General features: G+C 44.7%; 1 protein-coding gene across 5 annotated transcripts in view; it reads left to right on the top strand.

Moving 5' to 3' along the window:
* Positions 1-24,558, top strand: part of DAB1 (DAB adaptor protein 1) — a 409,388-nt gene that overhangs the window by 202,727 nt on the left and 182,103 nt on the right. The window lies entirely within an intron of this gene.

Raw genomic sequence — 24,558 nt, 5'->3', positions numbered from 1 at the left:
TTCAGTGGCACAGGCTGAACTCTGCTGGAGAAAGGTACTTCTAAATTACCCAAATATTAATACTGTAATTATTGAGCATGGATAACAGTTATGAATTTTTTATGGATCAGTCAGGGTAGCAAAATCATGGCTGCCTTATAGAGAAAGGTATGATGGGAATGTGCAGGAAGATGATTTTCACATTTTCATAGGGTTTTTCATAGGGAAAGTGCACTCAGGGAATATCCCACTACCCAGTGACTCCAACAGGAACTCCAGCAGTGCTCACTGTTAGGATATATATTTATTTTTCTGAATCTGGGGCTGCTCTGGCAAGAGCTCCTGCCCCATTCCTCTCCAGTTCTTGAGATTAACCCACAGCTGCTCCTCTATCAGTTTTCCAGTTTGTACCTCCCCAGCTTCTTGCCTTTTCTTCTGGCACATCTGTTTTCTCCAGACAAACCCAGTTCTGTTTTACTTAGCTTTTTTTTAGAGAAGGGCTGTAATATATTTGAAGTGTCTGCCATTAACTTTTGAGATTCAGTGACCTTTGTTAATCGGGAAGGAGGTTTTTTTGAGGTCTACAGGAAGAATTAATCATATGTAAACTGTTTGCTTTAAAAAGTCTCTTACCAAATGTGGGATTTCCCAGGTAGCTTTCAAAAGGTCAGAGGCTGGAGGCAGCAGCTGGAGAGCACTGCAGGAGGACAAACCCTCTCAGAGCATGTTCAGAATTAGGGAGAGACCTGTGCCAATACATGGCACTGGGGAGAACCCATTGTGTTTGAGAAGCTGGACTCGGGCCAGAAATTTGGAGTACCTGAGGAAGCAGCACACAGAGTGGCACTGTGCTGTTGCACCGTGCTGACATTTGCCTGCATTATTCTCCTATTTCAAAAGCAAGTTTTTGTGCTTCCAACAAAATGTTCCTTGGCCCTACAAGACTGGAAGCGATTTTTGGGTGAAAGAAACCATGAGAATTTTGGATAAGTTTCCAGTCAGCTGCTGGTGCAGTCCCTTCTCCCAGGCATGCAGGGAGCTGGAGTCTCCAAAGGAGAAGTTTGCCTCGTGGGCCCTGTTTCTGCCAGCTCTTGGTGTGGCAGTTCCTGGTCCATGGCTCCAGAGCTGCCCATGCAGACTCCCAAAAAGCAGAGAGGCTTTTCCCCACAGGGGGTTTTCTGTCCTGGATTAAGACATTTGATAAAGACCAGCTTGAGGGATTTCACAGTGTAGCAAGCCCCTCTCTCCTCCAGCCTCTGCAGCAGTGATTGTGTGTCCTTCTAGCTCTGGGTTAGAAATGAGTTGATGGAGAACAGTGCAGCTGTCAAAAGAGAGGGACAGTCAGTGTCATCAATGCCCTCAAGGCTGCAGAGCCTTGGTGTGCAGGGTCCTTGCAAAGGAAGATTCTTTCTCTGAATTTTAGAGAATTCTGCCAAATCCTTTAATGTGGTTTTAATGTGTTTTGCTGTACTCAGTAGTGGTTTTTACCTGCTGTGTCTCAGTGAAGCTGACTTTGGAAGATGTCTCACAAATTAGGTGCAGTGCAGTGAGTGTTTGGTTTTCTACATGCAGCTCTGTTGTTCACCCCTCTTTACTCCTGCAGATGATGCAGTGGAGCCTGTTCTGAACTTGCTTTCAAGGTTTTATCAAGTCTTGGTGAATAATTGCATTTGTTGTTAGAGGGAAGCCCATCTGGAGGGTTGCACTCACAGAAGCACACCTTTGTGACAGAAATGGGAGTTTTCCAGGCTTCTTTGCCCCTACAGGGGAAGCACACAGGTGAAGGGAGGGAGATGCCATCCCACCAGCCACCAATTTGCAGTGTGTGCTGTTTCCCAGGGATGGATTCAGGGCCTGATCCCAGCCACTCTTCAGAGAGACCTCACTGCAGGATGGCTCAGAGCCCAGGGGCTTCTCCAGCTCATCCTGCAGCAGCGGAGTGTGGGCATTGCTCTTTCTCCCAGTGATTAAAGGACAGAGCTTCCTCTTCAAAGAGTTCATTCCCCAAAACCATTAATGGAAAAGTTATGTGCTAGAAACATTTCCACCCAATCCAGAATGCACAGGAAGTCTGGATATGAATGATTTAAAGACTATGGGAAAGCATAAAGATGTTAAGGTGAATTTACTACTTTGTTCAGCACATAGATTGTGTGAGGGGTCTGGAGTATGAATTAAAGAAAGGTTCCAGCCATGAGATATTACAGTTTAATTCAGACATTAGTACAGCCAGGGAGAAGACAGTAATGTATTGCACATCTAAATAGGATTTCCATACTGGATTGCACCTGTGATCTATATGGACAGTGCTGCCTCTGTCAGGAGGAATAATGTGATGGGGATAATAGGCAGCTGTGGAAGGCTTTACCTGGAGCAAGCTCTGCTGCTAATAGCTGGCTCATATCCCAACCTAACCGTGAGAGTTCATTGTTACAATGTCCTGCTGGATGTGAGGGAGGATGTTCTCCTGACCTTCAGCAGCCTCAAGGCATTAATGAATCACTCACATCTGCCCCTTGTTCATGTCAACCAGCAGCACGTTCTGTGGGACAATGTGTTTAAAAACAAAGGGAATTGTTCTTTTAAAGGCAATTTGAAATATGGTGTTGTCAGTCAGCTGCTGCCACACGTTTGTTCTGAGGAGGTGGGACACTACAGAGCCCACGTTACCTTCATTAATTTACTCATTATTCAAATAGACCAATGCCCCATCACTTTTTATTTATCCCTTCTCTAATTGAAGATGGTACCAGTTTTCCTTGCCTCTAAAAATATTTGCAGATGGAACCTAGACTTTTTATCTGGTTTGTTCCTTTTTGAGGTCAGGTGTGCTAGTTTCAGTCAAGGCTGGATAAACTTTTAAAGCATCATTTCTTGTTCTGGTTTCTCTAGATCTTTGCTTTTGGCCACTTCTGTTTACAGACCTGTGACTTTCCTGGAGCTTTTAGTTCTCTTAGAAAACCTGGAGAAAACAGAGGTGGCCAAGAGACAGCACTGTGCCTGTGCCATGTGTGTGCTACAAGAGTTGCTTCAGCCCTCTGGAGGCTTTCTTCCTCCTGATTTTTTTTTAATCTTTTTTTCCCCCAGTTTAAGCATTTCCAGCAATGGCTTTGATGTAATCCCAGAGCTCTGTATCTTCCCATTTTTTGGCTGAGGAGGCTTTGCAGTGTGTGTTGCAGGGGCCATCCACCCAGGGTCTATTGCACATGAGCAGCTCTGCCAGGTGTTTGCTGCTCTCTACAAACGGCGTTCCCGGAGCCGTGCCGTGAGAACAGATGGGCTGGGGAAGTACCTTGCTCTCAGTGGGTCTGGAGAATGAACTCATTATCCAGCCAGTGGCCTGTCACACCAGCCTCATTTACCAGTGGCTGGTGTAGAAAACAAACCCTGGAAAACAGAGCCTGGCGGGGCGGGAGCGTGGCTGCGCCAGTTGCGGCGGTGCTGCTCGGCGAGCAGCTCATTGGGGATGAGGGATAGGGAGGGAACCTGGGAAGGCGGAGAGTTACAAATAGGCATCAAAAAGCCTCATAAAAATGACACTAAGTGCTGCTTTTGGGAGTTAAAAAATGTCACGTGGAGAGGGGGCACGTTTCAAGGCTGACTCTGAGATGAAGGTGCTGTTCCTTCCTGAGAGATTGTTGTGCTCAGGTGGGGTTGGGCTCTTTCTCCGAGCAGCACTGACAGAACCACAGGACACATTCTCAAGCTGCACCAAGGGAAATATAGGTTGGATATTAAGAAAAAGTTTTTTCCAGAAAGGGTGATAAAGTTCTGGAATGGCTGCCCAGGGAGGTGGTGCAGTCACCATCCCTGGGTGTGTTTAACAAAGCCTGGATGTGGCACTGGGTGCCAGGGTTGAGTTGAAGTGTTGGGGCTGGGTTGGACTCGATGATCGTGAAGGTCTCTTCCAACCTGGTCATTCTCTGAATTTTGTGAATTCCTTAGGTGGGACCTCCAACAAGTATTCCCTAAAAAAGGCCAGAAAGTATTAACAGAGCATGTTTCAAGAGCATGATGTTCAAACATAAAAGAGGACCCAAACCTTCCAGGTTATCTTAGACCAGAGAGGTAACTGAACAGCTTTCCATCTTTCTCCTCTTGAATGACACCTGGGAAACACCTCTGACTGTGCTCACAAGGTTGAGGATTGCAGGAGTCCTCTGAGGCTGTTGCTTTGGTTGCTGGTAAAGACTGGAAAAATTTTGGCTACTAGTTACTAGGGGAATATAAAAAATGTCAGAGCTGCCAGCAGCTTGGAAAGGGAAAGTGCAGAGTGGGAAAATTTTGTTTATTCGTAGCAAAATCCATGAGGAGCGTGGGGGAAATTGTTGTTACCCCAGTAAATCTTCCTGTGCAAGGAGAAGTGGGAGGGCACACCAGCTTTCAATTAGGCAGAATTTTCTGTTTTTAAAATGGCTAAAGACAACAAAAATATGTCTCCACAGGCTGCTTCTGGGGTGTTTTGTGTTAAGCTGGTGCCTGGCACAGCTGGCACGGCGATGGTGCGTGACCTTTGCAATAGGTGAAGAGCTGGAGGCAGACAGATGTTCCCGTGTCGTTGGCTGGGATTGTGCATTCCCTGCCCACACAGATGGTCCTTTGGAGCACCCTGGCAGCCTCTCCCTCCCCATGCCCCTTCCCACCTGTTGGCACTTACAGATCCAACACAAGAGTGCCTGGGATCTGGGGAGAGCAGGACAAAAAGATCCAGCAGCACTTCTGGCTGTGAAACAAGGCAAGCTCTGTGCAGTGCACAGCAAGGAAGCCAACAATGAGGGCTCACCCCAGAGCAGGAGCTTTCTGTCCAGAATCCACTCTGGTAATTCACCAGATTGCAGCATGGATGGAATTACAAGGGATTTTTTTTTCTTTTTAAATGAAAGGGAGCTTCTGTTCTGAGAAAAATTAGTGGTGGCTCAATTGGATTTGGTTCTTCTCCTGTGTGCTCAGCTTTATACAGAGAATAAAAAAGGGCAGAGAAGAGCAAATTGACTTTGGAAATCACCTCCTACAAACTTGGCTTCAATCCTGCCAGCCCTTTCTATAGGAATGAGCCTCCCACCCACACAGAGCAGTTGGAGTGGAGAAGCCCCTTTCCAGAGGCAGCTGCAGAGCCTTGTCAGAGCAGTTTCAGGGGGGTTTTCAGCAGACTGCACTCAGGCTGCATCCCAGGGGCACATCCCCCTCCTGCTGGGACCAGACATTTGCCCCCTTCCCCATCTCCCACCCTTTTCCTCAGAGCAGGAGTGCTGCCTGATCACCTCCAGCACCAGCACAGGTCGGGGTGGCTTCAGCCCTTCATCCAGAGCTGGAAATAAACCCAGAATAAGCTCAGACCTCGGTGTGATTCATGTCACTCCATTCTATAGGTGAGAAGAGCATCCAGAAGTGAAATATAAAGCTGTGAGAACATCACTCAGCACTTCAGGCTTCCCTGCTTCCCTTAATGGTCTGTAGGGAATCTGTCAGGCTGTGCAGTGAGCTGGCACAGGTTGGCCTGCCATTCCTGACCTCACAAGGACCACAATGACTCCCACCAGTGGGAAAACACAGTCATCATTATATTTTTTCTAATAAATCATACCTTGCAGTTATAAAATGGAGCACTGACTCCAGCTGAATTTGAGCAGGTTTAGTTGGAGGGTAGGAGAGCTGTCCAGCAGGGAGTTTGTCAGCTGCTGCACCATGTGGCCCATCACAGCTGTTTAAGGAATAGCACTGTATCATGCAAAATATTTCGCAGGCAGGGCACTTTGCAAACCCTGGAAAGTGTTTTACAGATTCTTCTGCAGAGGAGGTTCCCAGTCAGTAGCATGGTTTATTTATTTTGTTTGGTTTTCTTGGGTTATTAAACATGTTTTATTTATAGAGTGTGCTTTCTAGAGAACCGTCTGCATGCATGTTCTTAAACCAAGCATCTGAGGGTGCTGGGCTGTTGTTTGTGTGGTGCCACACAAACAGGTCTGCAGGAGCTCTGGAGGTGTGCATGGAAGTGCTCAGTGAACTGGAGAGAAGCACTGGTGTGGAGAGTTTGTGTGTGGCTCCCTGTGAGCCCCACACGTGGCTCATCCATCCCCTGTTCCACCTCAGCTCCTCACCTGCTGCAGTCCTTTCCCAGGCAATTTTAGTGCAGAATCCAGAGGGACTAACTCCAGCCATAACCCTTTTAAGCTTAAGCATGGAAGTAACCTTGTGTCGTGGAAAAGTGTGAATTTGTGTGTGTGTGTGTGTTTGCACCATCTGTTCCCTTTCCTGCACTCAGAGTGAGATTTTTTTGTCCCCTTTGCTCAGCTCACACAGGTACCTGTGGTGCTGGTGTCCTCCACAACATTGCACAGGTTTTTCCCACTAGAAAACCTCAACACATGGGCACAGGTGTATCAGTGCAGTGCAGGTAGAAATTCATTTTGGTAATAAAACCCCTCCTGCCTTTATCTCCTCTTGTCATCCTCTTAATTAAATGGATATTCCTAAGGTGTATTCAATTTAGGAATTTGGTTTTTTTCCTACTGAGAAGCCCACATAGAAGGAATTACGTGCATAATGGAGTGGCCAGCTGGCAGAGCTGTACTGAAATACAATTTCTGCATTTATAGGTTGGTTTTTGTCCTAGCAATCTGCAGAGCAGCCAGTGGGCAAGGAAACCCTGCTTATAAGAGCAATTTCCCATGATTATTAATGCCCTGGAAGCTGAAATCAAACATTGCTAATCCATCACTCACAGTGCTTTGACACCAAGCCATCACAAGGAAGGAAGTGTCATTTAAGTTGTGCTTTGACTGTAATGGGTTTTGAGAAAACTAAGATTATCATCTAGAACAAAAGTCTCCAGTTGGTGTCACAGAATGAATTTAAAGCTCTTCCACTCTCTTTGGTCATGTGGGAACTGCTTGTCTCCACACACCCAGATGATTTCTCTGGAGCAGGGAATTTTGTAGCTGGGGCTATTGCAGTTTATTAAAATGAGCTGTAGATTTTCTGTGGCAGCTTAATTCACAGTTTTCACATCTTGGCATTTCAAATAATTTTAATCAAATAATTAAATTCAAATTATTTTAATAAATTTAATTAATTAATTTTTAGGTTTACAATTTGTTCCAGAAGTAATGCAGTTTGCTGAGCTTACACACATTTTCTGCAGTTTTGATTTTACTGCTGTATTCATTTAGCTCAGCAAATTTATAAAACTAATTAAAACAGAAGTACTTTTTAGATTCAAATTGTGAATGAAAAACAAGAATCTAATGTAAAATGACACTTGCAGGGAGATTAGGACAAATTGCAACTCTATGGGTGTTTTACAACTTAGTTTTTTAAACGAAAAGCAATTATTTTTATAGCATATTCTTGGCGTGGTTGTATTGTTTTCACGTTTTGGATGCCAGGGGAGTGGGAGATTAGGATCTGATTCAGCAGTGTGCTGAAACATGTCTGACATTAGCCATGGAGTTGGTCCTCACTGAATTCCTTGGATTTCTTGTTTGCTGAACTGAGATGAGGCTTTGGAGCCAGACTCTGTTTCAGTCACCAGGGCTGTGCTGCTCCCCAGCTCTTGCTAAGCCTTGTGTCATCCAGGGAGTGAAAATAATCTGCAATTCCCAGGCCATCAGCATCAGAGGCTGCACCAGGACTTTTCCTTGTGCTGGGAGTCCTCCCTTCTGCTGGGAGAGCAGGGAATGCGTGGGGTTGTTGGAACTCGTTTGGTGGCACGCCACTGTGGGTTCACACACCAATTACCACCTTGCAAGTGACAGATCTGGAGGGGGCAAAAAGAGATGATCATTTAATACATTTCTTATGAAGGCAAATGACTCATACATAAATCAGGCTGCTTCATTAAAGGGGGAAGTGGGCTGAACACGAGGTGACAAAGATTAGCTCCACACTTGTGACACCAGACCCTGTGTCACTTGTCCTGAGCTCTCACCGTGAGTCACTCTTGCAGCAGTGCCTGTCACCATCCCCAGCTCCTCTGGCAGCACTGCCATTTCTCATGCCACCTTTCACAGCATCAAAAGCAGTCTAAATGTTCGGAGAAATCCACAATCCTGCTTTGGACAGAGGTGAAGGGAAGGCTTTGCTCTTTTTTCCTGTGCACATGTCATTAATTCCCAGTGCCCCAATGGGTCCTGGTCCTGCTGCTCCCCGGCTCCTGGCACCACACCTGCCTCAGCTGATGTCTGTGCAGTGCTCTGAGCCTGTGCCTCTGTCTGGACTCCTGTCCTGTGTCATCCCTGTGTTTCTTCCTGCTGCTCTTACACTGATCCTTGCCTGCCATCCTCAGTGGCAGCCACAGCTGTTGTCAAGCTGCCCACATGAAAGGTGTTTTCAGGACCCACCTCCCGCTTCTGGGCATGCACCCCTGGACCACCCTGCACAGTCCAGGGTGTTTGTCTGACTCTGTTTTGGCTGTCTCAAAGACAGCAATTTGGATTTTGGCTGATTTCACAAACCTCTGTGCAGTGAATACACAGAGAGAGGTTGTGGGGTGCCCTCAGGGTTGGATGAGCCATCCCAGTTGTTGTCACCTTGTTTGTAAATGTTGTGGTGTTGTGCTCTGAGCTTTGGGAGTTTGTAACCAATGATGGGGTGTCTCAGCTGCTGTGAGAAGAGAAAAAAGCACAGGAAGGTTTTGACCATGCAGACACAAACAGAATAATTTTTCAGTGCCTTTGGAGCTTTTAGAATTGATGAAGATGTGGCAGCAAAGAATTTACACATCCTCCTGACCCCATATGGCTGTTCCCCCTGCAGTTCTCTGCTCACGTGTGCAGCATTCCTCTCTCCTCATTTTCTTACACCTTGAGCAGGAGCAGGGCAGGCAGAGAAAGGCAGCACGAACACCAACCCACCATATGTTGTTCCTAATGATTGAGAATGGTGGGTGTGCGTGGTGCTCTGCTAACATATTCCACGGGCCAGGGGCCTGTGGCACTACAGCTGTTGTGCTTTTATTTCCCCCAGTCCTCTCCCCTTCACCACCGAGTTCTGCAGCCAGGAAGCTGAGGATGCTGTTGCTGTGAGACACCTTTGGAAGGCACCTCCTCTGTGAGGATGCAATTGCTGCCACTTACTCCCCTCTGAGTTACACAGCCCAGTGCCAGGGAACATGGTTATGATCAGGAAATTGCATTTTTCCCCCCCAAACCTCCAGCATTCAGTATTTTTGTTCTCATCCCTGTGGCAGAATCCACCCAAATTTGTGGCTGGTCCCAGTGCTGCTTTTGCATGTGGAGAGCAGCAATGGGAAGAGACAGTAGAATCCCGTCAATGCACTATTAGTTCATATTTTTATAAAACATGAGGAATTCAGAGTATAGCTCTTTTAATGTCTCATTCAAGCAGGCAGGAACATTGAAATGTACATTATTTGAAGCCCAAGAGACAGGCACTAGCATTTATAGTGACAGTAGAAATCTTCTTGTATTCCAACTCCTCAGGAGAAACATTGATAGCTTTATTCAAAACAATGACACTCAGAATTGCTGAATCATGTTCCCAGAGCATCTGTCCTGGAGGAAAATCAGTGCTTCCATCCCTGTCCTGTTTCCAACAACTAAATAATGTCTGGGGTTTATATGTCTTCTGGTCTGGAAAATGCATCAGGATGGTCCCAGATCTGCTGTGGTCTCTCTTCTCCCCCATTTTTAGTGGAAGATTCACTCCCTTTCTGGTGGAAGTTTCCTTGCACATGGCAGGGGAGTTAGAACCAGAAGTTCTTTAAGGTCCCCTCCAATCCAACCCCTTCTGGATTCTGTGATTTTTTGGGGAGAGAAGTCATCACTGAATAAGTCGGTGAATTTTTAGCCTTAGGTTGGCAGATGCTTAATGAAAAGCAATAAGGAGAGTTGGCCATTAAATACTTTATTAATCTGACAGACATTGTTTATTTGTCATATTTTTTGATACAGTGGCAAATTATCTGGCAGTAGTAAAGCCCTGGGTTTAGGTGACCTTGTGGTGAATCTTAGCCATTTTATTTTCCTGAGTGCTACAGGGAGGCTTGTTTCATTTTTATGGAAGAGCTCTGAGGTCCCTGTATGAGCTCCACAAGAAGTAGCAAGATTCTGCTATTACATTAAATATAAGTCCTGCTATGTGTTAAAATAAAGTGGAAGTCTGCATTAAACTGGCACAAGGCAGAAATTAACCTCATATTCTGAAAAAGGCACTGATGCCATGCAGAAAATAGTCTATTTGGAGATCATTCTGCTGATATTTTTCTCAGCTATATCCTTTTTTTTTCTGGAGAGGTGGGGAGGAAAACAAGCTCTCGGTGGCCGAGTTCATTTTCTCCCGCTGCTGCTTTTTTCATTGAAGTCATCATAATCCTCCATTTGTGACATCAGAGTTACTGGCTAGCGAGATAATTATGATTTCACAAACTGAAGATTATGACCTTCAAATGAGGAAGGCACAGCGGGGAGGACAGATTCCTAAGCAACAGCCATCAGATATTTGTGAAATATTTGCAAAAATGTCCTTGCAGTTTAAAAAAAAAGAGGGAGAGAGGGCAGGAGGGAAACATCCAAAAAATATTATCAGCAGAATGAGTTGCCAGCCAGCATTTTTTTCCCCAAGTTTTCCATTTGGTGCCCATGATTCTCTAACCTGTCTCATTTAGCCTTAATGAACACGAGACATTTTTTTAGCATGCCATATGTGCTGTGGTCCTAAGGAAAAAAAAATATATATCCAAATAACTTATTTTTTATGTTCTGACTCTACCCAATCATAATTTACATTTTGCACAGTTTGATGCCCATCTGCAACGTCTTTACTATCAGAAAAGGTAATAAGAAAGGGAGGAAAAAAACCACAGGAACATGTTAAAACAACTGACACAAAAAAAACCTGGTTGGGAGAAAATAATTTTTGTCCCTGTGTAAATAAGCAGCTTGGAAAATGGGTTGGATTTGTGGCTCCAGAGGTGGGGTCAGCTCCTGTATCAGCAGTGGCTTGAGAGGAGCCCCAGCAGTTTTTGGGGAGTCTTTGGGAGTGTCTTGCTCTATCAGGGGGTGGTGAGTGGTTCCCCCCAGGGATGGGGAGGATGAGGAGCAGCCATGCATCCTGAAACTGAGCTGAGCTGTGCCTCAGCTGGATCCTTTTTTGTAACTTTGGGACAAGCTATTTAATGACCACAAACTCCCCCTGTCCAAAGCTCCTGGCAAGCATTCCATCCTGAAGAGGTGAAAAGCCTTGAAAGGCCATTGATTCTTCTTCCATCCTCCCTGTCCTTTAAAACACCAGACCCATGTGTTTTACCCTCGGAGCCTGCCAGGAGGAGGAGGAAGGGCAGGAGTCACCAGAGGGAGGTCCCAGATAGCTCCTGCAGCCCTTTTTCAGTGTGTGGTTTTGTGGCTGAGGGTGTCTCAGGCATTGCAGGAAGGTGCAGATGGATTGAGCCTCTCTGATCCTCACGTTCTGCCGAGCGCCATGTGGGGCCTTGCGCCGGGCCTACTGCAACAAATGACCCCAGTTAATTAGAGTTAGGAAACAGTCAGCATTCTCCACACAAACCTCCAGCCACAGCAATCCAAATCAGTCACATCAAGCCGCTGGAGAGATGAGATAGGCCCTGGGCAGAGGTTTGGCCTCTCTGCAGCCCCAGCGTGGCTACGACACAGGGCAGGGTGTTGGACACAGGAGCAGGGCTCTGGAAGTGTCCCAGTTTCCATTATTTTCTAAGATCTATCTTTCCCTTTAGTAGCTGAGTCAGAAAATGTCTTGTGTCCCTTGTTTGGAACGGTACCAGTTCAGGAATGTTTCATTTTGATACCAGGAGCTGATGGGAGCTGTTCCAGCCCAACGAGGCCTTCAGTTACTTCCTCTGGGATTGTACAAAGTCAGAATTGAAAATGGGTTGCAGTAGTCAGAACAGCCTTTGTGCCAAGTTGCCAAAGGTTTATGACTTACAGATTCCTTTAATTCAGCAGGTGACCAAAGAAAAGCAGCATTTCTTATTTATGTGACACACAGAAGAGAAATTCCTGGTGTTTACAGTAACTCCCAGTGCTCCAGTGGGATGTGAGGAGTGATGGGAGGCAGGGAACTGTGCTGGAGCAGCTCCTGAGAGAGGAACCATGCATGTGGAATCACAGAATGGGTTGGGAGGAACATCTAAAAGCCTTCTAGTCCAACCCCTTGCCATGAGCAGGGACATCTCCAGCTGGATCAGGTCACTCAGAGCCTCATCCAGACCATGAATGTTTCTGGGGATGGGGCTTCCACCTCTCTGGGCAACCTGTGCCAGTGTCACCAAAACTTCCTCATCTATAAATTGGCCTGAGTGAGGCTCTCTGTCCAGAATTCTTGACACTGGGGATAAAATTCAATGGGTCAAGATCTCCTCCATGCAGCCAAGTCACATCAGACTCTGTAAAACAGGGATGAGATATTTTTATGTAGCTCTGAGCTTTAAGGATATTTCCAGTGCAGGTGATGTACTGGGGATATTCCAGAGCGATCACAGCTAATGTAACTTTAACTTGGAATGCTGGAGCCTGGAATACCCCAATGTTGTCATGAGGGCTGCTTTGCAAAGCAGGGAGAGAGAGCTGTATCCATGTGGCCAATTTACAGTCAGAAGTACAAATCCAATCCAAATCCCTCTGTCCCGGCTGAATCTGCAGCAAAGTGCTTCTGATCAAGATACAGCCTAAATAACTATTTGTATAAAATATTTAGGGACTAATTCCTCATTACAGATGCTTTGGGAAACACCGTAAACTGCTTGCAGACAATTGAAAAATTTAAAAAAATATGGAAGGGAATTATTGAATATGTTATTCAGTGCACATGATTTGACCAGCTTTAGGAACTGCAGTGTTAAATCATGAGGCAGAGCATCTGGAGTGAGTAGAGAATAAAGGAGCATCAATACCATGCCAGGTACCACAGGAACAAGTGTACATATCAAAACAGAATTAATGTAAAGTTGTGGCTCGAAAACACTGTGTTTTGAGTGAGAACCAGGGGCAGAACTGACCCACTGACATTCCTTGCGCCTCCCTCCTATGGCTGGCCCTGCTCAGAGCAGTAAAGGTTAATTATTTTTTTCCTAATTAATAAACAAAACCACCCCATTTACTTCTTCAGTTTCACTTCTGCTAAACAAACCTGTGGCAGTGAACTGAAAAAACGAGAATAAATAATACAGACAAATACATGGAGGAGTTCAATTATAATTTTCCCCCATTGAAACTGCCTTTTAACAACTACATCTTCTGACTGACAGCTTATTAATACTAATTATATGAGATATATGCAACATAACTAGTGCACTGGTACCTTCAATTATCTTCCCTTGTCTTCGTTCCTTCCCCTGTGCTCCCATCCTCCCTTTTCATGCCCCATAACCACTACCTGGAGCTGCAGCTCAGAGCCAAAGGAGCAAAAGCCTCTCATTCCTTAAACAGGCAGGAAAGGCCACAAAACCTTGTGTGTGTTTGTGATGATGTATGGGTGCTCACCAAGGGGAAATTCCAGCCTTGGCAGTGGTGGAAAATGCTTGGAATGTTTTGGGGAATTCTCTGTGGAAGTCCTGTGAAGGTGCTATGAAGCTTGGACTCAGTGATTTTAGAGATCAGACTCAATGGTCCTGGAGGACTTTTCCAGCTTTAGTGATTATATTCCATGATTCCAAGTTCCATTGGAGGTCCTGTGAAGTTCCCATGCACACTGTTTGAAGTTGACACACCCTGGTTTATACATCATTTTCACAGCTTTTCCACAGCTCAGAGTAACCCCAGAGCTGATCCTGGGGGATCTGTGCTGGATTGATCCAGGCTGGCACTGGCTTCCACTACTACTACTTCCACTACCAAAACCTCACCACCTGATCTGCAGCAGCTTTTTGGGAGAGCTGAAATTGGAGCAGCATTGACTGACCCAGGTCCCTGCTCAGACCAAGTCCCCAGCACTGCCTCAGCTTTGTTTTAATCCCTGCTTAATGAATTCTCAATTGCTTATGCAAATCAAAGCAGTGGAGACACTTAAAGGTTATTTATAATTCCTGGAAACATTATGAAATCAATCATTCCAGCTTTAACAGTGTCATTTAGATATCTAACTTTTTCCATTATATTGCTAGAACAGTTTATGTAAGAAGACAAATATATTTTGGTTTCACTTTTTATATAAGCTTGCTGATTGCTAAAACATCTATGACAGCTGACATGGAAATCAGGGAGGTTTTGATTAGGCTTTTCTGATATGCAAATGTGTGTAAATGAGTTTTATATATATTTTAATTTTTCTAAAAAAGTTCTATTTATAGAGCAGGCAGCAGTATCCCATAGAAATTAAAGAGTGAGTCTGAGAGGAATGTTCCTGTGGGACGACTTTGAGGTGTCCTGAATGGTGCTGGGAGGTAACAGAGGGATAAAAAGGATCACCAAATGCCTTGAGATTTATTTCAGAAGTGGTTTTTTGTGGGTTTCATTAGGATTTTTTTTACCTGGTACCCATAAGGAAGCACTGCTGGGATCCTGGGGAGCTGCAGGTGCGTATCCCATAGAAATTAAAGAGTGAGTCTGAGAGGAATGTTCCTGTGGGACTGACTTTGAGGTGTCCTGAATGGTTCTGGGAGGCAATAGAGGGATAAAAAGGATCACCAAATACCTTGAGATTTATTTCAGTAGTGTTTTTTTGTGGGTTTCATTAGGAATTTTTTTACCTGGTGCCCATAAGGAAGCACTGCTGGGGTCCTGGGGAGCTGCAGGTGATGAGCAGCCCCACCTGGGCAGGTGCAGTGGGTGTTGCTCAGGCTCTTGATGTCTTCAGGATTTCTTCCAGCTGACAGCAAATCTCACACCTGTCCTCTGCAGAAAAAGCATAATTTTTACTAGTTTAAATCAAGCATTTGGCTCCCTGGACACAGAAAGTTGGCAGTGATCTCCTGCAGTCTTAGTATTTAGGATCCGTGAAGCTTCCCAAGTGGTTTCCAGAGTGTGGACACCAGACTGAAGAGAGGAATAGTTTAATTTTGGGGTCCTTGTCACCTCTCTTTTCAGTTTCAGCCTCAAATAGCCAAGCTGAGGTTTCCAAATAGCAAATGTGCTCTTTTGGAGCATCTGCCATCTTCTGCAAATCCCACAGCTTTGGATCACGGGGTGAACAAAAAGCCAGAATGGAGGAGCTGGATCCAAACCTCCCTTTAAAAAGGGAGGTGTGGCTGGGGATTCTCATGGCTGGTCCATCCACAGCCTTGGATCTCCCATTTGTGTTGTGCCCTGCTGGAATTTCTGTTCAGTGTGATGGAGTTCTGTTAATTCACCTGTTTTCTTTCATCTTTTGAAGTAAATTAACAGCTATTTTAGCAGTATCACAGTGTATCTGTAACATTTATTTTGAAAAGGAAAAAGGGCTCAGAAGATTACCAAGGTGTCCAGCTGTGATAATGTTACCTGCCTTGTAAAGTGCCCTAGGTGACTCTGAAGATGTAAAGCAAATTGAGGATTACATTAACTTCCTCCTGACTTGCTCAAATTATTAATTCAGTATCACCAACTATCAAATAGAGTAGGGTTATTATTTTTTTAAGTATAAATGAATAACTGTGGTACATGGCAAAGTACTGCCTGCAAATAATTAAAACCTGTTTTGATTGTATCTGTAGTAGAGGTTGGTATGTCTTTTTGGGGGCTTTTTTTAGTGTTTTCTTTATAATACAAGATTATAGCAGCCTGCATTCACATTCAGCTTAAATAGGCAGAGGAATGAGTGCTGCATAGCAATGTGATTTTGTAATAGAATAGTTTTACCTTGGAGATTCTCAAGTTTTTTTCAGTCTCTTTGCCTCACTGCAGGGCAGATTTGTTACATGTTGCTCAGGGAGCAAAAACCCTGTTCACTTCCAGAGCTGGTCAGTGGCAGAAACACAGTCCCTCTTTGCAAAACATTTTAGTCTAAAGCATAATGTGCAGTTTTGAAAAGTTAATTTTCCCATTTTCCAAAGAGACAGTTCAAGTGGTTTATCAGGTCTATAGAAAGAATAAATATACATATATAACACTAATGCCAGTGTTGGAAGGTGCTCTGCTTGGCTTCTCTGCACGCAGGCATTCCTTGGAAGGGACTTGCTGATTCAACCTGCACAATATTAAGGGGTGCCATTGCTGGGTGAGTGCTTGAGCAGTGTCAGGAATTCTTTTCCTTCAGCCCTGCCTTCTTCCCAGAAGCCTGAGTTCCAGGGGCTGCAGGGCTTGTTCTTGGAGGACATGGCAATTGCCGTGATTTAGAAGAGGATGCTGACTCACGGCTCACATTAGCAGAGCTGGAGTGGATGGCACAAAACTGTATTTAAATTTTCTTCAGCTCTCATGTTCAGGCTGAAACATTTTTCTCTGGTGGAGACGTGGCCTTATTGATTATTCATTATTTCTTAACCTTGATACACTGGAGCAGGGAGTAGAAAGAAAAGGTGGGGATGGACAGGAGTGACTTTTATCCACCACAGTGGATAAAATGATGGGTTTGGGATGGATCCTCCCCAGTTAGAGAGGCTCACACCAGACACCTGAGGCAGGAAACATAGTGAAACATTCACCCAACAGACCAAAGAATTACAATTATCTGTTGGGGCAGAAGCCTGCAGTGTGTTAGCCCTGGATTGATACAGAAATGCATTTTGCAGTTCAGGTTCCCTGTTGAGTCAGGCTGGGGAGCTCCCTGTTTCCAGGGCAAGGTGTAGGACACTGCAGCCAGTGCTGCAGTCCCCTGCTCCATGATGTTCCCAACACAGTGAGATCACTCCTCACATTCCCTTCCCTCTCCCATTAATCAGCAGCAATTTGAAATCGTAAGAGCGCTGTAGCATTTCTGTTAATCAATAACCAACTGAGCTATTAATTTTCTACTAATATATTCTTCTTTAGTGTGCAGGGAGTGGAAACTCATCAATTACCTGTGCTGACCCTACCCAGTGCCCACGAGGGTCAGTGCAGAGGTTTCCCTGGACTTCAGGGGGTGTCTGGGGGTGCTCTGGAATGCCCCATTGGAGGTGGTGAGAGATGCAGGAAAAGCAGGAGCTCTAAAACCCCTCTCACTGCTGTTTTATCACTGCAAGACCTCTGCTCAAGCCCTCATCCCTGCAGCAGGATGTCAGCTGGAAAATTCAACACCTACGAAATTTTGCAGTAGCAAAGCTCTGATAATGAGTTTTACAAATAATTAGCTGCAGTACCTCTTTGTTTTATAAAAGTGCAATAGTTGATGAACTTGCTATGCCACAATTAGGAGCTCATTAGCAAACAAAATTCGAGGGTAACAAATACCTTAAGGGGATGTTTTTAGGAGTATTTAATGAAATCAGGAGATCAGAGGAAGATCAGTGAGCAAATGTAAATTCCTAGAGATGCTACACACCTCCTGCAGGACCAGGGACAAGACAGGGTCTGGAAGTCAGGACTAAAGCTCACTGGATTTGACAGATTTTACATTCACTTACAAATTTTAGTTCTTTTCCATGTCATGAGAAATGGCACTGTGTCCCCATTTTATTTTTCCCAGCTAGTAAAATCCATGTTTGTTTTCTGTTCTGTTATTTAGTTTGAAGGTTTTAGAAAAAAGATGCATTCCTTTTGCTATGCAAGACATACCTCAGAAAATAGCTCTTTCATTTGTTTTGATCTGTTTTTCAAAATATTTTTCAGTGTCATTGACGAAATAATCCTAACAAAAGTATTCCTGAGCTCCTCTCAAAGCAACAGGAGATACATTCCATGAATCCATGTACTCCATCAAAGAGTGTTTCTGGGAACTTTTTGCTATTGTTTCTATGTTTATTTTCCATGCTATTTTCTGTGGTTAAGTCACCTTGTCTCCAGAAATCCATCCTTCATTCTCTTTGTAATGGATAAAGCAATAGGACAAAGAGAGCTGGTTTTTACCCTTGTCCCGAGAAAAACCTTTCAGAAAATGATAATGGGCTCCTAACAAACTGGAGAGCTGGTTATCACTGGGGAGAATTAATCTCTGCCTTGATTGAGAACACCTATGCCAAATTAGGAGCTACAATATCCATCTGCTTGCTGTTATCCTGCAATATAGATTTATTGTGACATTTTGGAGAAGGAGTAAGAAAACATATGAACAACTGTTGTGGTTCATTAGCCCTTTATTGGTAAAACGTGGTGCTCAGGGCTGAGAGAGGTGCAGGGAAAGACAATCCTTTGGCTGAAATCATTGCATTCATGAGGCTGTGGAGAGCATTCCCAAGGACAAGCTTACAAATGAGCTGCTGCTTTTTGTTCCCTGACTGTGAGGTTGTTTTTGTTTTTTTTCTTTTTTAAAATTGTTTTTATTTTTGGTTGAAAGTGGATTGATTCAGCTCCAGGAGATGGGAGGAAAGTTTGGGGCACATCCAAAAGCCCTCTGGGGAGCAGCTGCTCTGGACACCAGTCACTCATGCCAGTGTCAGGCAGATAAAACAACCTCACCTTTCCTGCAGATCCAGGGAACAGATCCTGCTCTCCAACAGAGCTGGAGGGGGCAGCCAGTGTCTGCTGCTCCTGCAGAGCCAACCTGGCAGGCCCAGGGCAGCACCACCAGGATCCTGGTATTATGATACCAATTATATTATACATAATACCAGGTCTCCCCTGGCATTTCCAGTTTAGTCCCTTACTCCTGTTTAGTCTCTTACTTCCAGATTAGTCTCTTACTCCAGTTGTCACCATCAGGAGCCCTTCATTTGTGGCAGGTGTCTATGAAGGAAAATCCATCTGTGTTGTCACTTTCTCACAAGTATTTAATTTTAATCCACTCTGGGGGGCTGTTGCACAGGTACAAGCACACAGGCTGTTGATTTATTTGCAGTTAAGGCTCTCAGAGTCAGGATGTTAAAGCCTTCTAAAGTCAGCTCCCTCTTCATATGGGAGAACCTTTGGAAATGCACTTTAGGTTTATGACACTGGCTTGGCTTAATTTAATTTATGGTTCACTTAACCGATTATTCAAAATACCAGATGTGACAGACAGTAGATTCAGCTGAAATATTACCTCACAGGCATGTTCAACACATAGAATCTGCTCTCCATATGGGAAGGCAGGGAATGTCCCCCATCCCCATCCAAGAGCAATCAATTTGGTTTTGAAAGGAGAGTGAGGCTGAGGGGGAGACAGGGTCCCTTATTTCTCCTGTAACCTTTGCAGCAGCTGATGTGGGAGTCCAACCCGGGCTCTGCTGCGTGAGAAAAAATGTGAACCTCTGAAAATGCCAGAGGCAAAGGATTTGTCATGTGTAAAACATTTGTTGCTTAGTATTTGCTGATGTTAAGTAATTCTTAGCAACTGTTAGAGGTACAGTAAAGGCAGACAATAAAATAGTGGCAGAAATGTGGAACATCCTAAGTTTTTAAGAGAATGTCTCTTCTGGTGGCTGGGACTATCTTTGTGAAGTGAGGCACCAGACACACCAGTGTTGGTAAAAGTGAGTTTAGGTCACAAATACTTGCTGAATTTATCATGGAATCATGAAATGGTTTGGGTTGGAAAGAACCTTAAGGCTCATCCAGTTTTACTCCTGCCATGGGCAGGGACACCTTCCACCATCCCAGGTTGCTCCAAGCCCTGTCCAGCCTGGCCTTGGACACTTCCAGGGATCCAGGGGCAGCCACAGCTTCTCTGGGAACCTGTGCCAGGGCCTCCCCACCCTCACAGGGAAGGATTTCTTGCCAAAATCCCATCTAACCCTGCCCTCTGTCACTTTGAAACCATTCCACACCCTTGTCCAAAGTTCCTCTCCAGCTCTCTTGCAGCCCCTTTGGGACTGGAAGGTGTTTCCAGAGCTGTTTGCCAGGCTGGACACCCCCAGCTGTCCCAGCCTGGCTGCACAGGGGATGTGCTCCTGTGGTTGTGGAGCTGGGGAAAGGTGCAGGTGCTGTGAGAGCTGGCCCTTCCTGGTGGCAGTGGTCACCAGGTATGAACAGAAGAGTCCCAGCAGTGTCTTGAGGCCTCTCTCCTTGTCTCTCACCCCTTGCATTTATCCTTTGGGGGAGGATGATGTGTTCAGTCAAAAGAAGAGCAATGGAGACACGATTGATTCCAGGAGTACCTCTAGTTCTGCAGGCAAGAGCTCTCTCTTCTTTTGGGGAGCATCGGATGCCCATCATCCATGCTTTGGAAGTTTATGGCCTGAGGTTCCTTCATGTCAGGGCAGGACCTATCTAGGGCACTCCTCTAGACCTTAACTATTAAAGAAAGATTAAAAATTAAACTTCCAGTAATGCAGGAACCTGAACTTTGAACTCCCCTGTGTCAGTGGAATGTTAATCTGATCTCAGCAGTACCCGATAAAGTCGATCTGTCTTCCTCGCCTAGTTAATTTTTAATCATTTCTATGGATAGAAGGGCTCTGGTGGATGGGACTAAGAGCAGGCTGCCTTATCCCAGCCCTAAATCCCAGCATGGAATGGGGGAACAATGTGAACTAAACTCTTCCCATTGTTTATATTCTGTATTACACCCTGTTTGTTTACCTGAGCCTACCTGGTATGTAGGTTTGTTCTCCCAGCTGATGCTCAAGGGTAATAGCGCACAAAAAATCTGCTCATGTGCACACATTCACAGGATACTGTCAGGCTGTTAATGGGATCAGTATTTCCTAGGTCCACAGCAAATGTTTGTGGCAGTGCTGACTGGGAAAGAGGAATGATCCATTCAAAAGCAAAACCACCTTTAGCTCCAGTTCTGGGGAGATTCAGTGTTGTATCCAAAGGTGCTTCTCTCAAACTTGATAGAAATATTTCAAATGAACTTTTAAAGCATTATTTAAAAGGTAATATTTTGATTTTGCTGTTGGTGAATTTTGCAATATTCCTGTTCTGCATCAACACCACAAAGCCAGTGAGGGTGTCAAGATTAATGCCCCGTGTCAGCACAGCACTGAATGTGCTGAGTTTTATCATCAGTGTGAAGGGAGGGGATCCAGAGATTTCAGAGCTCGTCTCCATTACGTGGACAGTCCCAAATTATAGTGCTGGGATAACAGCAAGCCCAGGCTCTTGGTGACACAGAGCCACTTTAGCTAAAACCACTGCAGATTTCCCTGAGAGGTGCCACCCTCTCACTGCTGGAAGGGAACAGGGTGACCCTGTTGGTGCCACTGGGGTTTTTTGTGGGTCCAGGCAGTTCCCATAAAAAAGCAGCCAAAGTCTTTAAAGGGAAAGGTGTGTTGCTGATGGCCAAAGGATCTCAGCAGAAAAAGTTGGAGTTACAGGGTCCCCAGGTGGCTGCAGGTGGGGAAATATTCCCTTAAAAATGGACTTTCCAATATTCCCTTAAAAATGGACGTTCCAGAGTCTGAGCTGTCCAGCAGGCTTTCATCTTTCAGAACCTAACCCAAATTAATTATCTGAGTGTAGGAAAAAGCTGCATCAGCAAGAAAATGTAGACAAGATGAGGCAAGATGCTGCAGATGCAATGCAGGGAACAGATGTGTGCACTTCTATCCCTAGATTATCCCAACATCTGCATAACTCATTTGGGCAGCTGTAACCTGGAATGACGTTGAATTCCCATGTTTTTTTCCCAAGGTAGGGTCTTTAGAACCACTCTGTTGGCCTGATCTCAGATCTGACCCCTCCATGCCTGTCTGTCCAGTGCCCTTTGGGGGAGCTAATTCTGTCTGGCAGTGTTGGAGGTGACAGCTCTGTGGAAATAATTATCAGAAATGCAAATCAACACAACAACATTTTTTAATACCTCGTGCCTGGAGCTCTGCTAAACTTAGCAGTGATGAATAAACAGCACCAGCATTCCCCTCCTTGAAAGGACAGAGTCTCCCAGTATTTGGGATGTCTCTGGTACTTTTGCTGTCTCAGTGTAGCCAGCCCTGAACATTTAATAACGTGAGCAGGCCCTCAAAAATTAGTGAGATTAATAAATGTTGAATGCTTTAATTTCTGAGCCTTGGAGGTGTACTTAGCTAACATCTTCCTCTGCACTGAAAGGCTGGGAAATGACTTCTGGTTAGTGATGGTGAGATACTCAGGTAATCACCTTATTCCAGGAGAAAGACTTTCAAATAAACTCCAAGAGACTCGTGATAAAATAGCAGGAACTGGCAATGTTGAAATATGAGCCTCTTTCATTAAACCATTTGCTCTTAATTAGTTTTTATTTGCAATATTGACAGCTAATCTCTTCTCTCTATTTTACCTGTACAACTTCCAGTGACTGACATAGTACAGTACAGAAGTAGCTGAAGATACAATTTGGTCCTCTGCACGTAAGATTTCCAAACCACACAGGAGTTCTTAGGAAAATTAAGGCATGTAAGGCACGTGGCCAAAAAATTCCAGACCTGACCTTGATTTCCCCTCTTTTAGAGTGAGAGACTAATGGGGTGCAGCCCAGTGGCCTGGCTAAAAGAAGTGGTGGGATACAATTGTATGTCTTTCAACACCATCCAGTTTTTGGGAAATAAATAAATAAATGAATAGGCAAATAAATAAATAACTTTTCGTTTCAACAAGGTGACATTTGCTGATGTTCACTAATTTAGGAGAGACTCATTTATGCATGTTTAATCTTCACTAATGATGACTCCAGGGCAAGAAATGAAAATAAGTGCAGTTAATAATACGTGTATATATTATTAACACCTTTACTGATGGAGAGAGGCCTTTTCCTGGTAGATAAATGTAGGAGCAATTTGTGGGAGAGCTGAGTGGCTCAGGGCTGTCAGAACCTCTCTGTAACTTTCCAAAATGTGAAGAGAAGGGATATTTAGATAGCAAAATGTCTCAGCTGATCAGCTGTTAAAACCTGTAAGAAAAATATTTGTAAATACAATAATCAGCCCAGTTCCTTATGTTTAAGGGTGCTCTGTGACAATGAAATTATATGTATTGTTGGTATTGTCACACCCTGATTGTGGCTGGCTCCTCCTGCCACACAAATACTGAGAGGGATGCAATCCTTGAATTCAGTCCTGAATGCTGACAGACAAAACTTATTGTGAATATTAATGTGCTTGCTCTAATCATCCTGCTATTTTTTTGTGTAATTTACTCGATCAGGGAGTTGGAATTCCCTCCTAGCTGTTACAGATTCAAGCATTTATGCAAAATCCTCCAGTCTGGAGATTTACAGTGGATTATCTACAAATATTTGAATACATTAGTGCAGCCCTTTAAATGCATTCCCTTTATTTACATACAGAACAAATAACAAGCAACTTGAATGACAGCACTGTAATTCCATCAAGGAGCTGGTGTCCTGAGAAACCACAGGAATAAACTGTTAAGAGGCCCATGGGTTTGGTGGAGCTCTGCTGGAATTACAGCTCCATAACCTGGATTTGATTAATTTTTTGTATTATTAACCAAAAAAAAAAAAAAGCCACAGTTTTAACAATTTTATAAATCATGGAAGTGATGTTGTATTTGGGAAAAGGAAGAGCTAGAGAAAGGTGAGGGTGGCATGATTTCCTCTCACCTCCTTCTACCACAGCCCAGGAAAAACCAGGCATTTTCCATATCCATCAGTGTAGCAGCTGGTCAGAGAGAAAACACTGGAATCAGCTTGTTGATGGGGTGAGGGAAGGTTTGCTGAGATTTGGGGGAGTTTGAAAAGCTCCTTTCCAAGTGAGCTGCCTGGATGGAGGGCAGGTTACCCTGTACCCATGTTATTTTTGGAAATTTATATTATTTGCATTGCCTGATGGGGCTGCTGCCCTCACACTCATTCTCAGATTATTGTGGTACATTGGGGGGATTTATGTGGGAAGAGCAGCTTGGGCTTGGTTTCTGTTCCAAATATTCCTCTGGAAAAAAAAAGGAGAATAAAATCAACCCCAAAGACTTGCTGGCTTTCCTCTGTAGCCAGAGAGAAAGGTTCCTGCTGATCCCAGAGGTAAAGCCCTAACAGTTTCCATGGAATAGTCAATTATCTGTTTCATTGCACAAGCCAATATCTTTTCTCAAAAAGATGTATTAGGGTGTTTAGTCATTCAAGTGATCCATCTGGCTGAGCATTTGGAGATGCTCCTTAACTTCATTTATCTGGCCCAGAAGTGGTGTCCTTGAAGCTTCTGGGCCAGTGTGGGGCTGTCTGTGTAGCCACTCTGCAGGGACAGGGCTGGTGACCTTCAGCTGCTGGCAGGAGCAGGGCTGGTGCCATCACACCTCTCTGCCAGGAAAGCCTGATTCCACTCTGGATTTAAAAATTCCTGTTGCAGAGAGGGCTGAGGGGCCACCAGGTGGTTCCAAGGAAAATGCAAAGCCCCCAGGCAGCAGATCCCTGATAAGACACCTCTGTTTTCTCCAGCAGAATCTGCACCTAAATCCTGATGGAGTCTGGCTAAACCCTTGCAGTGTGAGATTGTGCTCTGCCTTTAAATCCCCTCTGCTGCTAAAACACACATTCCAGCTCCAGGATCCACGTTGTTATCCCTGTTTCCTTTGGGTACAATTTCCAGCACAGCTCAGTCCCTGGGGAAGGCACTTTTCCCACCTTCTGCTCCTGGTGTTGCACCAATCCAGGCAGAGGGTGGCCAAGCTCTCCCATAAAGCAGGGAATTGGGAATGCAGCCTATTTGGGTCAGGCATCATCACCAATCACTGCTGAGCACCT

This window comes from Passer montanus, unplaced genomic scaffold (genome assembly GCF_014805655.1).
Source record: "Passer montanus isolate IOZ18808 unplaced genomic scaffold, ASM1480565v1 scaffold25, whole genome shotgun sequence".
In the NCBI taxonomy this organism is placed as follows: domain Eukaryota; kingdom Metazoa; phylum Chordata; class Aves; order Passeriformes; family Passeridae; genus Passer; species Passer montanus.
Note: the sequence above shows the minus strand (reverse complement) of the source record. Positions and strands in the feature narration are given on the sequence as shown.